We start from the raw sequence: 15,393 nt of genomic DNA, 5'->3' as shown, positions 1-15,393 counted from the left end.
GGGGCAGAGCCCACCCGCACAAAGGCAGCTCCCCACGGGCTCTGTGACCGCTGTCACGCTTTTTCGCTCAAATCAACGCCAGCAGTGGATGACGTGGGGCTGGTGCTCCCCAGCCCCGGGGCTGATTGGTCCCAGCTCAGGTTTGAACGCCAAGGTGTCCTGGCAACGAGAAGCAGAGGAGCCAGACTTTCCCGTCCCCACTCGGCTCCGGGAGCACGGCGGGTGCTGGGAAGCGAGAGGCATCGCGGGCGAGGAGCAGCGCGCAGGGCCGCTGGCTCTCCTCCAGGTACCCTGTGCGCGGTGCCGGGCCGTGCCCCAGCCCCAGCCCGGGAGCTGGGATGAGCTACAGCCGGTGCGGGTGTCAGGTGGCCGCCGGCTGCGGCTCCGCACAAGAGGCACCTGTGCTCCCGCACGGACAGGCAGCGGAGGAGCTGGTTGCAGCTGGGAGTGGGCAGGGGGGAATCGCTGGTGTTTGGGGGGTCTTGAAAGTGCCCGTTCAGTGGTGTTTGTGGGAGGGATGCCTGGGGAGAAGCTGTGCAGGGAGGGGGGAAGTCAAGGGACCTTCCAACAGTTGTGTGGTCAGCTCTCTTGCCCCAAGAGGACGGAGCAAGTGATTTTGGCTAGTTTTGGGTTCGCCTGATTAATCAAACTCACAAAAGCCCTGCAGGGCACCCGGGGCTCTGAGATGCGCTAGAAGATGGCTACATTGAAATGAAACTGTTTTTCCTGCTGACAGAGGGCTGCTCTGCTTTTGCTTCAGCGCAACCCACCCGCATGTCCGTCCCTCTGGAGCTCGGGGGTGAGGAGGGAAGGGCGCCCCAGGGCTCAGCTATGTGCAGGAAAGCAAAGGGCATTGCGGGGGCGTGCTGTAAAGAAAAGCCTTTTTCCTCCGCCTGGAAGATGCGAGCAGAGATACGAGGAACTGGCTGGTGGAAGAGTTTGCCGGCATGGGGAAGGCAGCACTCAGCACAGCCCATTTTGCACCTGTCAAAACTAGCAGAGACATACCTGTGTCTGTGAAAATGTGTGCCAGCCATTAATGACGGGGCACGTCCAAGCTGTCCAAGATGAGAAACCACCTGCACGGGGTAACAGCCATCCCGGAGGAGCTTCCTGGCTCAGTGGCAGGTGGTGAGCCTGTGGAAGGGCTGGTGTCCTGCACGGATTCAGTGGCACACATTGAAAAGCAGTGCCACGATTCAGGTCTTCCTGCTGCAAGTGGGAGATGAAGAGGGATAACAATGCCAAGACCTTTTGGATCACAGCTTGCGTTATTTGTTAGGGCACAGGGCTGAGACCTGCCTGAACAATTCTTTCTCACAGACCCAAAGGCATGATGAGACTTGGAGATCCCTCCTAGTATCATAGTAGAAGAGCAGTTCCTCAGCATGCCAGTGGCAGGGAAAGGCAGAGGGACACCAAAAAATGAGCAGAGAGGGTTTTGCTGGCAACGTGTTGTTGCTGACCTGGATTCGCACTGATGACCTGGAGGGGTGAGATTAGCACAGTCAGCTTGTCCCAGGGCTGTGGGAGATTAAAGAGAGGGAAAGGGTCATGCCTGTTACATACATCATTTTTCACTGTTTAAATGGGAATATGTAGCACAAGTTGTCAGTTTAAAAAAAATATATCCTGCATACTGAAGTGTTGCCAAAGTTTACAATTTTGGAGTGGTGGGCTTACAGCAGAGCCTTTGCCTAGAAAACCCAGTCACTAGATCTGTGAGAATCAGTGATGCTTTTTGTATCTAAATGAAAGTTAACAAAAAATGTCTGTCCCATGTAGTAAGAGGAGGTTTGACCTAGATGAACCTGAAAATAAATAAACATGAAAATTCACTAAAGGTGAATTAAACAAACTGGGTATCTAAATTATTTTTTCAACAATCATGTTTTTAAATTGAGCAGCTTGGGACTGGATGGTGTTCCTACTTGGACCAACAGCTCTCCCTGCTCCCAATTAGCTGAAGTAAGACTTGTTTCTCTGAAGGGTTAAGGTGAGTACATTCTTCAGGCTTTATTAAACCCATGAACAGTAATGTCAGTCTGAAACCCAAGAGAGGGAAAAACGTACCCACACCTTGCAGGCAGGCCATAAACAGAAACAAATTCAGCTCGCTCTCTATCTCCCCAACAATTCGGCCGAGGCGGTTTATGAACTGGGAACATTAGCCCCAGAGAAGCAAGGCAGGACTTTCCCAGATAGTCATTAAATAACTTGTCTTTCCTGGTATTTTATGGAATAAACAGTGCCTGTTGCTTGCTAATAGCATCTGCTTTTATTTGAGTGGGATCGTATTTTATAACAATCCTTCTGTTCAGTTTGCAGTGACCCCAGCAAGCAATCACTCTGTGGCTGGTAGTAAATTCACTCCCAGAGGTTTAATGATGGTATTTACTGTAGGAGCTGCCAGGTTTAGGGCTGTAGTGATTAGGGTGGGTTGATGGGACACAGGGCAGTTGGATAATTGCTAGTGATGCGCCAGTGAACTCCCAGGTAATTGCACCTTACCTGGAGAGGTGTGCTGGCATGAGCGGTGTTTTAAAGACAAAGCTGTGAGGAGGATAAAGGACAGTCATTGTCTCCACATGACAGCACTGAATCATGAACAGGAAATTATCCCTTCTCCTCACCAAGAAAAATAATGCTTGGTCTCTTTTCTTTCCTGTCTCTTCTTAAAGAAAAGACAGACATGGTAGGACTCGTGTGCCTGTCGGTCTGTGCCCGTTCCTTCTCTTGATACCCTTTAAATGCTGTTGAGAAGTAGAGATGCTCTGCTTCAGGACACCTACAAGTGCTGTGAAAATGGGTCTTGAGGGAAGGAAAGACAGACAAACTCCCTCACTGACCCTGGCCTGGGAAGGCCTGGCATAGACCAGACCTTGTTAGACACCAGAGAGGCCTGACAGCAGAGGGACCCTGGCAAAGCTCACTCACCAGAAGGCTTCAGCATAAGCTCAGATTTCCTCCACAGATGTGAGGTCCAAGCAATCCTAGTTCCTAGGACAGCAGACATTATTAATGGTGTTATTAAAGGGAGACAGTAATTTTACTTTTAATGAATGTGGGATCTACATAAGTTGGTGCGGTCACTCGCTAGAGCCCCGTTGGCCCTTGGGCAAGTTTTCTCAAGTCCCAGCCATTTCCATCTATGTTTGGGCTCCTCAGGATATTACTCAGCCTGCATGTATGTGGATTTGGTAGTCCTCACCTGGCCCTAGTGTTTGAGGCTGTCTCTGGTCCTGCATCACCCCAATGCCTGTGGTCTCCAGCCTTGGGACTTTGTGTTTGTTTGCCCTGCATACCCAGCAGTGGAGAAGCCAAAATTGCTTTGCCCTCCCTGCTCATGAAGGAGAGGACTGGAGACTTGATCCCTGTAATTTCCAGCCTCTCCTACCCCAGAAAGGAGTAATCCCCAAAGCAATGGTGTCACCAGAGTCCTCTAATGCCTCTTGAGTCTTCATCAGCAGGTCCTGGAGGGCTTTGGGAAGAAGCCGTATGCCTTACATCTATTTTAGATCTGGGAGGGTTGAAGCAAAGCAAGGGACTGAGCATTGACACACAATGACAGTAGTAGAGCAAATGGCAGGTTTAGGTAGGGGCAAAGGGACTGATAGAACAAAGGGGCTGACAGTGGTGCTCCTCGGTGGGTCTGGTACCAAGAATGCTCTCGTTAGGTGGCTCTTTATCTGCTAGAATCTTTTCATTTTGCCTCTTGATTAAAAGACAAAGATGGGGATTGTGTCTGTTCTCTCCATCTTAATGAGGTTTCCTCTCCCTCTGTAGCAAGAGAGAAAGAGTGCAGCAAAACCAGCAAAACAAACTCCAGTACAAGATTGTTCCAGTGATGGGGACAAAATAAGTAGTTTGTGGGCTCAGAACCTCCCAGGCTGCTCTTGGTCCAGCAACAGTTTAAGGGGTTTAGCAAGTCAGAAGTGCCGACAGAAAAGCTGTGGCAGGATTATCAATATATTAAGAGTTTTGGGTAATTGGACCTAAAATTTCCAGGTACAGGCTGATAGAAATGATAGTGCTGGTCCAGACTGCCAAAGCTCCATGGACATGCCTGGAGCTGCTCTACTGTTATGGCCAGTGGTGGGAAAAGGAGTTTAAGCTGTTCTCATTCTGCAGCCTGATCCAAGCACTTGCTGCTCCACCACCTTCTTTGTTGGCATGAGCATTTCTCCAACTGCGTGATGCAGAGGCATTGGTCTGGCAGAAAAAAAATTAACCATTTTCTCCCCTGGGGATTTTCTACAGCTGGACAAGTCCTTGATCCAGTTCTCTGCACCAAGAGTAGCACAGGCAGAAGAAGGGAGTGCCGCCTGTTAGTCCATGCCTGCCTGCTTTAACCATTCCAAAATAGAGCTTGGATGAATGGATGAATCCTTTCCCTTCTCTTACCTGTGGTGCTCTTAAGGGAAACATGTGCTGAAAAACCACTGCCAGATGTTTGAAAATGTGTAGTTTAATCATTGGTCCAGGACCACTCAGTCCAGTGGGTGTGACCTGAAGGAAATCCCTCCAAACCTGCTCTCTGGTACCAAGAGGAGCACCAGGCTTCACAATACCAGTTTTGAACCTGAAGGTAGTGAGGTACAGGCAAAGATCAGAGCATGAGATTCAGAGTCAGGAACTGCTGAGTGTTGATCCTGGATCTGCCTGGTCTGCCAACTCTTTTTGCTCTGGGGCAAATTATTTAGCTTTTCTTTTCCCTGATCCCCTTCCATCTCCTGTCTAAATCCTTTGCCACATGAGGGTTGGGAAGAAGCTTGCAAAACATCTGCGGAAGTGCTTTGAAGACAGAAAGCAGAATGCCCAAATGATAAGTTGTATGGGCAGTATAAACAAACCTGGCTATATGTTTCCCAGGCTAAACAGGGAAGGAGGAGGGGTTAACTGGTGGGTGGCACCCATGCCCTAATTACAAGGCTTGTCTCTGGATCCCTTCGGTGTGAAGCATCCTCTTGGCTGAAAAACAGCTGATACAGTCACACCTGAGCAGAGGTAGGGGAGGAAAAACTTGACACACGAGCAAACCAGGATAGGTGGAAATTTCCTTTGGGAGGAAGGGGGTAAGTGGTGGTATCAGCAGTGGGTTGGAGATGGTCTTCTGGACCACCTCCAGAGCTACTGGTCCTGCTGAACCTCCTCTTTCTTCTTGTTTGGTGCGTTTTTCCAGGTGGTTGCTATATGGTCTTGAGGGTCCTATGAGATCTAGGAAAGTCCTTCCTGTAGCTGCTTTCCTGCCATCAGACCCTGTTTATCCTCTCTGACACCTGATTTGGGGGGATAACTTCTGGCATTTTAGTACTCTCCTTGTCCCACGCCAGTTTGCCAACTCAAGAAGCAGCACAACCCCAAAGTTGAAGACTGAATAAGTAAATTGTGAGTGTGCTTTGCTTTCTGAACCTTTCCAGCATTTCAGGGTCACATCTCTAACATGTCTTTGCAACAGTGGGAGTTAAAACGTGGTGGTGCATGTGTACGTGCTAAGAAAAGTGAGATATCCACACAAACAGCTACTGTTGAGGAGACAATAAACACAGCAGATGCCGTGAGGGCTGATGGATCTTCCAAGCTTAGCCCCAGACAGGTGTCTTGGGCCTCTTCCATTACACCTGTGGTTCTCTCCTTACTGCCATTTTTTGCATTTCACTCGTGCTTATGACCTTGCCCTAAATCGAAGTTATTCTTGCAGATGTAGCACACTCTGAAGAGCACCTGGAATAGGTTTGCAGGTCTGGCCCCTTGTTTTGGCCAAGTGATTTCTGCATGGGCTGGGAAGTGCAGATTTAGCAGCCTGGGACCAGGGAAAGTGATTGCAATTCACGCCTCTGCCTTTGATGCTTTGTAGCTTGGGTGAGAATCAGTCCAGTCAGGATCAGTTGCATGAGGACATACAAGTGCCTGAAGATGCCGGTTAATATCTTCATGCTGTTTATTTTGCTTTTAAGCTGGATCTGGGAGTTTTCTTTCATGTTTGGGAAATAAGAAGAAGTATTTCTTGTCTTTCCTTTCATTACTATTCTCCAGCCTTCAAGCTGCTGGGGTAGATGTCCCCACAGGTGTGCAAGTGCATGCTGCAGGCCCTGATCTCAGCTGGAGACTTGTGTTGAATCACACTAAGCCAGCCCTGGAGCTGAGTGGCTGAGATGCTCTTTAAGCCCTGCAGAGCTGCATGTAGTGGAGGGTATTTTTTTCCCCAATGAACATTTGATTCCTGCAGCACTATGGGAAAAGGGACATATCTGCACCACCTGGGTGTTCCTCCATCACTTGCTGGGGCCGAGCAGCACCTGCTCACAACCAGTGCTTTGCCTTGGAAGCCCCTGAGGGCTGCTGAATGTATCTGCTGCCTGGCTTCTCTCTTAGTTAGTCCGCATGTAACAGCCTGGGAGATTATTACCCCCACCCATCCATCTTGCCAGACAGATGTTAGAGATGGTGATGGATGTATCTGCTCTCAGATTAAAAAGCAGTTTAAAACACATCCCCTGCCAGCTGTGCCCCTCTGCCCTGTTAGCTTTCAAGTGCTCTCTGGAAGAAATCCTTTTCTGTTGTTGTTGTTGTTTTTTAAATCAGCCCTACCCTTTCCTGCAGTCTTCTTGTGCTGTTCTCTGCCTGGCAAAGCCCCAGCAGCAGCCCCCGGGCAACGTGGCACGTGTAGTGGAAACGACTTTGGCTGACTGGGATGCTTTTGCAGGGAGTCCAGGTGCTGTACACAGTACAGTGGGGAGGAGAAGACGCCTCCAGATGGAAGTTAGAGATCTCATCCTCCTCCCTTTTTTCTCCTGAACCCAGAAATTCAGTGGTTGTGTCAGCATAACTCAATAGCACGGGGATAGAGAGGAGCTGGAGCCTCCACAGCACAAAGCAAAAACCTCAATTTGCTCTCAGTTGCCTGTTGCAGAAACCCCTTTGGCTCCTGGTGCTAAAGGGAGAAAAGGAGCTGCATGGGGAGGACACCACAGGACAACTCCTTTAGGGGGAGAGTGGATGCTTTCTCCTCTGCATTGAACATTTGTATACCAGCTTGTCCTGCCCTGATGTCTCTGCATAGGCAATCTTGCCCTTAGCATGAGTTTTCCTGGCTTTTCCCTGGGACCTTGAGAGTTAGTCATCCCCACACTGCCTTCCCAGGGCTTCTCATCCTGCCAGAGCCTGTAACAGCATGGGCTGTGGTGCAGGTCTCACTCCTTTCCTCAGTTTGCCCTGCAACAGTGGAAGCAAGGATGTGCTGGTCACTGCAGTCAGATTAAAGGCTGGTAAACTGCCCTTTGGCTGAGGTAGATTTAAATGTCTAAGAGCAGTAATGCTCAAAAAAATACCTCTTCTCTTGGTGGGAGATGTGGGTGAGAAATTCTCTCTTGGTGGTGATGCTGTTGGGATGGTGATGCTGTTGGGACAGGGATGCTGGGATGGCAGCCTTAGTGGGATATGGCTCTGCCTGCGTTTAGTCATGGCGGTGGAGGGGAAACCCGTAAGATAAAAATGTAAATTATGTGTGTTCAAGAGATAGATAAACATTACTTCTACCAGCACCATAAACCAGGCCTGTTCTCCCCACCTCCTCCCGGATTTTACCAGCCTAATCTGGAATTTTCTGTGCAATATTTATTTTTCATCACTAAGTCTTGAACGAAATGTATTTTCAAGCAGCCAGTGACTTCTTTTTTCTAAAAAAACTTTGTTTTCCCCTGAAGTCAGCTCAGAGCACCTGTCTCTTGGAAAACCAGGCCCCTTTAAGATGTCTCAGGCTGCTTTGAATCACTAATTGCTTCTGAATAGGCAGGCCAAATGTTTTATCACTTCAAACTCCCATAGCAATGCAAATCTATACAGCTGAGAAGCCTCTTTCCATGCATGGGGGTGATGGGTAAAGATAAGGATTAAAAATAGAAACAAATTCAGCCCGGGGGTCCTCTTTGTTCCTCCCTGCCCTCGGTGGGGTTGCCAGGGCTACATTTGTTCCCCTGCATCGTTTTTGGATGAGATCCAGTGCCCCTTGAATGCAAAGGCAAGAGGTACAGTGGCGGGAGAGGGCCGGATGAGGTCCTAGGTACATACATATTTCATTGCCCATGCCAGGCTCTGTATTGTTTTCTCTCTCTGGTTTCACAAAGGTGGTGTTTTCTAAAACTCCCACTTGTTGAGGGCGACACAGTCCAGGCTTCATCCCCTCTAAAGTTTCTGGCTTTTCAGTCGTTTCCCACTCTGAATGGCAGCCAGGCATATTTCCCATGCCTGGGGGGAAAAAGGGGGATGCTTGGTAGGAAAACAGGACTCGCCAGAGCACTGTTTGGAGGGGACTACATGGGCTGTGACATGTCCCCCTCGGGGCTGCTGTGTGTGTTTTGGGCTGTGCTGGCTCACACACTGCAGGAGATGAGCAGCACTTTGCAAAGCCTCACTGGTACAGAGCTGGCCTGACTTCTTTAACTAACCCACAGCCTGAAGGCAAATATTGACTATTAAGAGGTGGAAAATCTCGGTGAGCAAGGGCAATCTAAATCCTCCTTTTTGCTTAGGTGGCCTGTTATTAGAGCTGCCTGCTGTGTGCTGAGTACGGCTGTGCTCAAAAATTGCCAAGAGCTCAGCATTATGGGAGCAAAAGCCAATTTACTGAGTTTCCAATAGAAAGGAAGATACATGCTGAATGTGCATCTGTTGGATGATATTTCTGTTTCAGGCATGCTGCTAACATACAAATGGAAAAGCGACTTTGCATGATTCATGTAGTTACTAGAAAACCCTGGGTTAAGAAGACAATGATACCTTGTAGTGTATTGGGTACTCTTTATTCTTAGCAGAGGAGGTTATAAAATCTATTTTCTATTTGGCTCCCCAAGTGAATTCCAGTTGACATTACCTATCCTACTCGAGTACTCTGGAAATGGAGAGCAGATAAAGTATCCTGACAAATAACATCTTCGTGTAAAATCGATAGCTAATAAGAAATCCGTCTCCTGAAGATGATAGCAATTTATCTTTAAAATTAAAATAAAGACTGCAAAATTTTGTCAAAGAGAAAAACAAAAAATCTCTGTTCCTCTTTGTTTAGGTATTATTTGTGTGTTACAGGTGCATATAGGATCCAGTTAGGACTTGATCAATTAAGGATAACTCTTGTTATCTTCATTGTATTTTTAAAAGAGACAGCTGCTTTCCCACCAGACTGGGATTTCCAGGGAGGCACAGGGGAACTGGAATGATTTTAGGCTTTCAATGCTGTTCTCCAAAGACTCAACAGGACTGAAACTCAGGCTTAAATCTTTCAGGGGTTTAAGTCTTCAGTGTTGGGTTCCAGCCCAGGTGAACTGGGCTTCATACATCTTACTGAACTGGGGTGTTTATACATAGCCCTGGTCCTGCTAGCAGGGAAAAAAAAAATTTAAAATAAAGGTTTTGAGTATAAAAAGGACAACTAGAAACAAAAAGTCTTGCCTATACTTTTCGAGCTTGTGTGTAGAGGTGGTCTTGGGTGTCCAGGTCAGTACCTAAAGCAACCCAGTTTTGGGACCCTCCTTATTTCTGCCCAAGGTCCCCACTTGGAGACCACAAAGGCACAGAGCTCGTGCAAGGCTGTGCTGTGCTCTGACACCTCGCACCAGCAACCCCAGTAGAGCAAGGCATGGGAGAGAACCTCCAGTGCTGGTGGTGTGAGAGGGCTGTGAGGCTGAAGATGCAGGGCTGGCTGTGTAATGGGGGGGATTCTGAGAGCACAGCCTGGCAGGTGGACCTGTTGGAAAAGCAATTAGAGGCCAATGGGAATGGCACGGGTAGAGAGCAGGAAAAGGTGTCCTGAAGGGTGGAAGCTGTGCCAGGCTCAGGTGCCCTCCCAGCTCGAAACTGGGAGCCCAGGCAGGGAAGGAGGGGGAATAGCTGGAGCAAGAACCAGAAAAACCTGCTCACACCAGCCCAGGATTCACATTACTCACACTGCTTTAAAACAGGTCAGGTTCGCTTTGGTTTCCAGGCAAAGATGGCCAAGCTGCCTAAGGACTGTTTCCAGCTCAGCTTAGAGCAGTTCCGAGCTCCCATGTGCCCGCTCACTGTGTTCCTGCCCCTGTGCACTCCTACCCATCACCAGTGCAAGGTCTTTTCTGGGATTTAAGCCTTTCTAAGCAAAGGCTGGGCTAGAGTCATGCACAAGGACGTTTCCCAGCCCACCTGAGGGGTAGTAACCATGAGTGGTGGGATCACATCTAGGCACCCTCATCTCCTGACCTGCCACAAGCTTTGGCACTCACACAGCAAGTCCTGTCCTTGAAGCTGGACAGGAGACTGCATCTGGGGATGCTCCCCATTGCAAAGGAAGAGTGGTCTCCCTCCCCCAGATGCTATCACAGGTGAGAAGCTCATGGCAGTGGTGCAAGCTGTCCTGCTGCAGGTCCCATCTGCAAATACCAGGGTCAGCCTCACATGATTTATCAGGTTATTATAGTCAACTTCAGCTGGGTGTGAGTAGCAAAGATGAAACCACTTTTTTATTGGGAAGAGGGAGGGGAAAAGGAACTAACAGAGTTAGAAATCAGATTGTCAGAGGCTAATGGCTGTGTCTGCTTATTAGGCAGCAATAACAGTAATTTACCTTTGAATTGTAATAATTCATCATAACACTTTCCACCTACCTCATGAACCCTTGCTGCTTATCTCACCCCTCTTGTTCAGGGATCTGAAAGCATTTCATAAACATTAATTAATTATTCCTCCACACCCCTGGAAGCAAAGTAAGCATTATCCCAATTTTGCAGCTTGAGAAGCTGAGCTCACCTAAAGAGATAATAACTGAGCAGGGGTGCAGGAGCCCAGAGAGCAGGCCCCTATCCCAGCTTCAACTGCAAGCACCTTTCTGCAGAGTGCTGAGCGCAATGTGGGCACTGGGGGTGTGGTCCAGGGTAATTCAGTCCTTCATCCATGCACGTTCCTGTGCTTGCCTCCATTTTCAGATGGCAGGAGAGGTGTAAAAAGGGTGAGTGTTGCTCCTGCCTTGGAGATGTCTCACACTCATCACTGTCTCATCACCTTCAAGCCTCCACCACAGGGACCAGGCACCTGCCAGTGTATGGAAGTACTTGCCATTATTCACAGTAGGACTCTCCCTTTTTTTAATGACCACGTTAATGACCCTAATCTGTCGGTGTGAGTGTGGTTAATCCCACAGCTCTGGAGACCAGTAGTTCAGAGACGATTCCTCTCCTGCCCTCTCACACCTCACTTAGCATCCTAACCTAATGCTCCAGCACTGAGATGAGCTGGTGAGACCTGTGCAAAGCAGATAGCACCACCCCTGTCCTGGCTTGAAAATCTGACTGCTGTGAGTAAATATCCAGGATGCAACAATAACAAATCAGGCAATCTCTCTCCAGTGTCTCAGGTAAGGGATGTGACATGTGAGCGACATCCTGAAAAAAGATGCTTGACATTAAACCTGTGCTCAAGTGCTTTGATGGATCTCGGCCCTTGAAGAAGAGGGAGCCTGTCACCCTGGATTCAGTGTGTGACAGAGATGTAAATTAAGGGGAGAATGTCCCCTGCAAATAATGAGCTTTGGCAGTGGAAGGGAGGATGAGACACCAAACGTCCATGCAAGCTCAGCCTGTTGGGAAGGGGAATTTTTTTCCCCTGAAACCAACGGTTGACTTTTGGAAGCCAAATGGGTTCTAACATCAGAGCAGGAGGAGGGTCGTGTTTCATAGATAAGTCATGGTGGATTAAATGTAAATGAATCTGCAGCGTGATGGACAAATGGAATCAGTGCCGGGAACCCCAGCTCCTGGTGGGGGATGGATTAGTAATGGGTACTGGTGCATTTGCACGCAGGGAGGGAGTGAATGGCAAGGCAGGGAGGTTTCCAGCATTGCCCTGCCTGTAGCACTGAACGAAAGAGACATCTTCGGGCTCAAAGAAGAGAGGTCAAGCCTAGATAAACACCAGCTTGGTCCCCCATCAGAGAATCACTGAGGCATGAAGAAAAACTTTAACAGCTGCAATGCTGCTTTTGAACCTCCTAGTAAAAGGGAGGGTCAGGAGGTCAAAACTTTCAATGCCTCTGGGAAGAAGAGGACTTTTCCCCACAAGCCTTTGAAAAACTGAACTAAATTAGCATGACCACACTGCTAAATGCTTGGGAAACCCAAACAGCTCGGGTCACAGGCTACCCGAGCAGCAGAATGGCAAAGAGCTGTTGCATTCCCATACTCAACAGCCATAATTAATGAGGCTATTTCCTAGGCGAAAAGCAGGTCTTCTGCCCAGCACCTGGACAGGAAACAAAACCTTTCGGGATGTGCCCCTGGGCGTCTTTTCTTCTCCTGATACTGTTGCCTTTTCCCCTTTCTGTTTCTCCCATCCATTTTCTCTCTCTCACTTCCATCCACCATTGTTTCAGCCGTTTTTTCCTCCGCTGCTCCCAGTGTCACACAGCTCAGCTCGCTGTTTGAAGTGGGGAATGGCAATGAAGTAAGGATCCAGCCATGCTCTCCCCTGGGGTTGCTGAATGGGAATGCAGGAGCTCCAACCTAACTAAATCACTTTTTTTTCCCTACTTTTTATTGCAAAAGGGTTATTTAAGAGCCCTGCGTCCCATTTTGAGTTACTCACTTTCACTTTGAAGGTAGATTTTGCTTGTTTGGACCTTTTGCAAGAGCCATTCTAGCAAAGACCAGGCAATGCAAACTTCTGGAGGATGTAGAGACCTGGAATTTTTTGCTCTGACTCTATCATGGGTTTCATGTTCCTCTTGTACTCTGAGTGTGGTGGGCACCACTTTTTATGAGACCTTTTGCATGTCTCCCTTCACAGTGCTCACCACCAGAGATGTGAAAAGCAGAGAGGCACATGCAGACCTTGCAGTGGCTGTCAGTGCTTTTGGGAAAGGGCTGTATGCCTGCACAGGGCAATCCAAAGACATGAGACCAGCGTAGCCAGGAAGTTGACTGATTCAGACTGCAATCCTGCAGGCTGCTATTGGGCATCCCCATTCCTATTGCAGCCGCAGGAGACAAGTGCTCAGCAACTTTTCCTGGCTTGCTGCAGAAGCGGAAGGAATACTACCTTGAATAAAGCAAGAGGACAGGAAATGCATCACATTTCAGAGGTCAGAAGGCCTGCCCTTGAAGGAGAACAGCTCATCTACCCAACAATCCAAGGTCTCTCCTCCCTGCAAGCCCTAGCCCAAGCAGGGCTGCAGGTGGAAATGAGGGGGTAGAGTCTGTAGTACCCTGGCAGTCAGCTGCAGGGCTCTGCGGTGCCAAGCCCCAATTTGGCTTTCCTGTGATGCTGCAGCATCTTTTCTTTCTCATGTCTCTTGTTGTCCTAGAAACAGAGGAAAAAAATTTTCCAGAGAAACCCTTTTGTTACACTTGAGGCAGCGTCTGCTGCCTCTCACCAAAACAGTGTATGGTCACAAAATAAAACCCTTGCCAGAAAATATACAGCAAGTTCAAAGCCTTCCAAAGAAACCTGGAAAAACTTAATAGTCTCCAAGTTTTCCCAAAGCCCTAAGTGTACTGAAAGGGTCAATGAGCACTTCGTAACACTGCTACCAATGTATGTTGAGCAACAGAAGGCAGTACTCTTGGGAATGTATATGTAAATATTTTTAGGGATGTAATTATATGTATTATTTATACATATTGTTGAGAGAGAGAGAGAGGTCCTCACTTCTAGTTTTGGATTACAGCTTTTGAGGTGGAGGGTGTCTGCTGGAAGAGAAAGTCGACATGCCATATGGTACTGACCACTTTTCACTCCTGGTGCCAGGCCTTTCCTGGAAATACTGGGATTTTGGGGACAATTGTCTTTATTTGAGAGGGAAACTCATTTTCTGGGGAAAACGTGCCCTTCTGTGTGCTCAGACAGGCAAGGGATGCACTGGGTAATTTCTCTCAGGTACATGAAATGTTGTAGCTGTGTCAGGAAAGGATAGTGACTAACAAATTTCCTGAGGCTTGCAGGATCTGGAGGCACATTCCCAAGGCCTCAAGGAGTCCTTGGTAAGGGGAGAAGGAGAGGAAAGCAGGCAGGAAGGTTTCACAGCCATGATGCTGACCACATCCAGCTCCTGTGGGGAGCAGGGGATGTGGGGCACCTCTGAAAATCTGGCTTCCCACTTTTTCCTTTTTGTAAGGGGCCTGAAAAAGAGACTTTCCTCTACTTTCTCCTCCCAACCACAGCTCAGAGTGTTTTGGGTTTGTGCCAAAAGCCAAAACCCAGCAGCTCTGCAGATTCTGGTCCCTCAAATACCCATTTTCCTCTCATCCCCCATACTGACCGTGGACTGTAGCACGGACTAACACTGCTGGGCTTGGGTGGCTGCCCCAGGGAAGATGTACTCTGCTAAGAGAGGCTACAGCTCTGCTGCTCACCCATGGTATGTTTGTACTCAGGATGGGGGTTTTGTGCAAACGTATTCTGTATCTGAAGAAGCCTCAGAACAAGGACACTTCTTGTGCTCCTGAGCACAGCAGCAAGACAGCATCATCTTCTTTGGGGAAACTCAGATAGGATTACTATCTCATCTGCTGCTGGAGAGAGCAAAGGACCTGCTTGGTTATGATTCAGCTGCTCAGGATGCTGAGACAGCATTGCTCTCCTCCCTAAAGCAGCCTGGCTGCTCAGTGTACAATGAGCACGTGACTTTTCAAAACTCTAAGATACACCTGTAGAAAACCCAGAGAGGAACCAGTGAGCATAAACCCAGAAATCAGCTCATTCACTACTCCTGGTCAGTCCCTGAACATGGCCTCAGCATCACAGGAGCTTTAAGAATAAATATGAAGGTGGGCTGAGACAGAGCTATGGCTGGAGAAGACGGTCCATGAGCCAGTCTAAAAAAGCTCACCAGTGTGAAATTATACCTGAGACATTTTTATCCATCTCAGTAGATAGAAGGTGTGGAGAACTCTTTGTAGGGTGAGGAATCAAGGGATCACGCAGACATGCGAGTCAGAGTTAGTTTATTTATTTTTCACAGTAATAACTTTACAAGTGAAAAGGGATTTCCAATCTTTTTACAACCTGCTAAAGGTAGAAAGATTTAAAACTCAAAATCTTTTTCTTAAAAGAAAGACAACCGTCCTTGCTAGTGGCAAATGAACCTCTGCTCAGCTTGTGTCCGATTGGGATCTCAGAAGACTATCCAACCTATTAAATAAGATATTCATCTCCTGAGAACAGCCTTTGTTGTTTTCTTTTATAGATCTTTGTTCCTCCTGTGCTGTAAGGTCTCCAGGGCATGGCCTGTGTTACAGAGTGCCAGATGTACTATCTGATTTTAGGAGATCATAATTATGAGGAATATGTCAGAACAACAGAAAACTTCATTTAAAAACCCAATTAAAGCTGCCGAGTGACAGCTACGTACTTGTGTGTTGCATCACCTCCTAA

General features: G+C 48.1%; 1 protein-coding gene across 1 annotated transcript in view; it reads left to right on the top strand.

Moving 5' to 3' along the window:
* Window positions 1-205: 205 nt before the first annotated feature.
* Window positions 206-15,393, top strand: part of RASSF7 (Ras association domain family member 7) — a 33,218-nt gene continuing 18,030 nt past the window's right edge. Inside the window, exon 1 of the mRNA XM_082283790.1 lies at window positions 206-286. The gene's annotated coding sequence lies outside the window, so the exon portion shown is untranslated. The remainder of the gene's footprint in view (window positions 287-15,393) is intronic.

Source organism: Coloeus monedula, assembly GCF_965178545.1.
Source record: "Coloeus monedula genome assembly, chromosome: 6".
NCBI classification, from domain to species: domain Eukaryota; kingdom Metazoa; phylum Chordata; class Aves; order Passeriformes; family Corvidae; genus Coloeus; species Coloeus monedula.
Note: the sequence above shows the minus strand (reverse complement) of the source record. Positions and strands in the feature narration are given on the sequence as shown.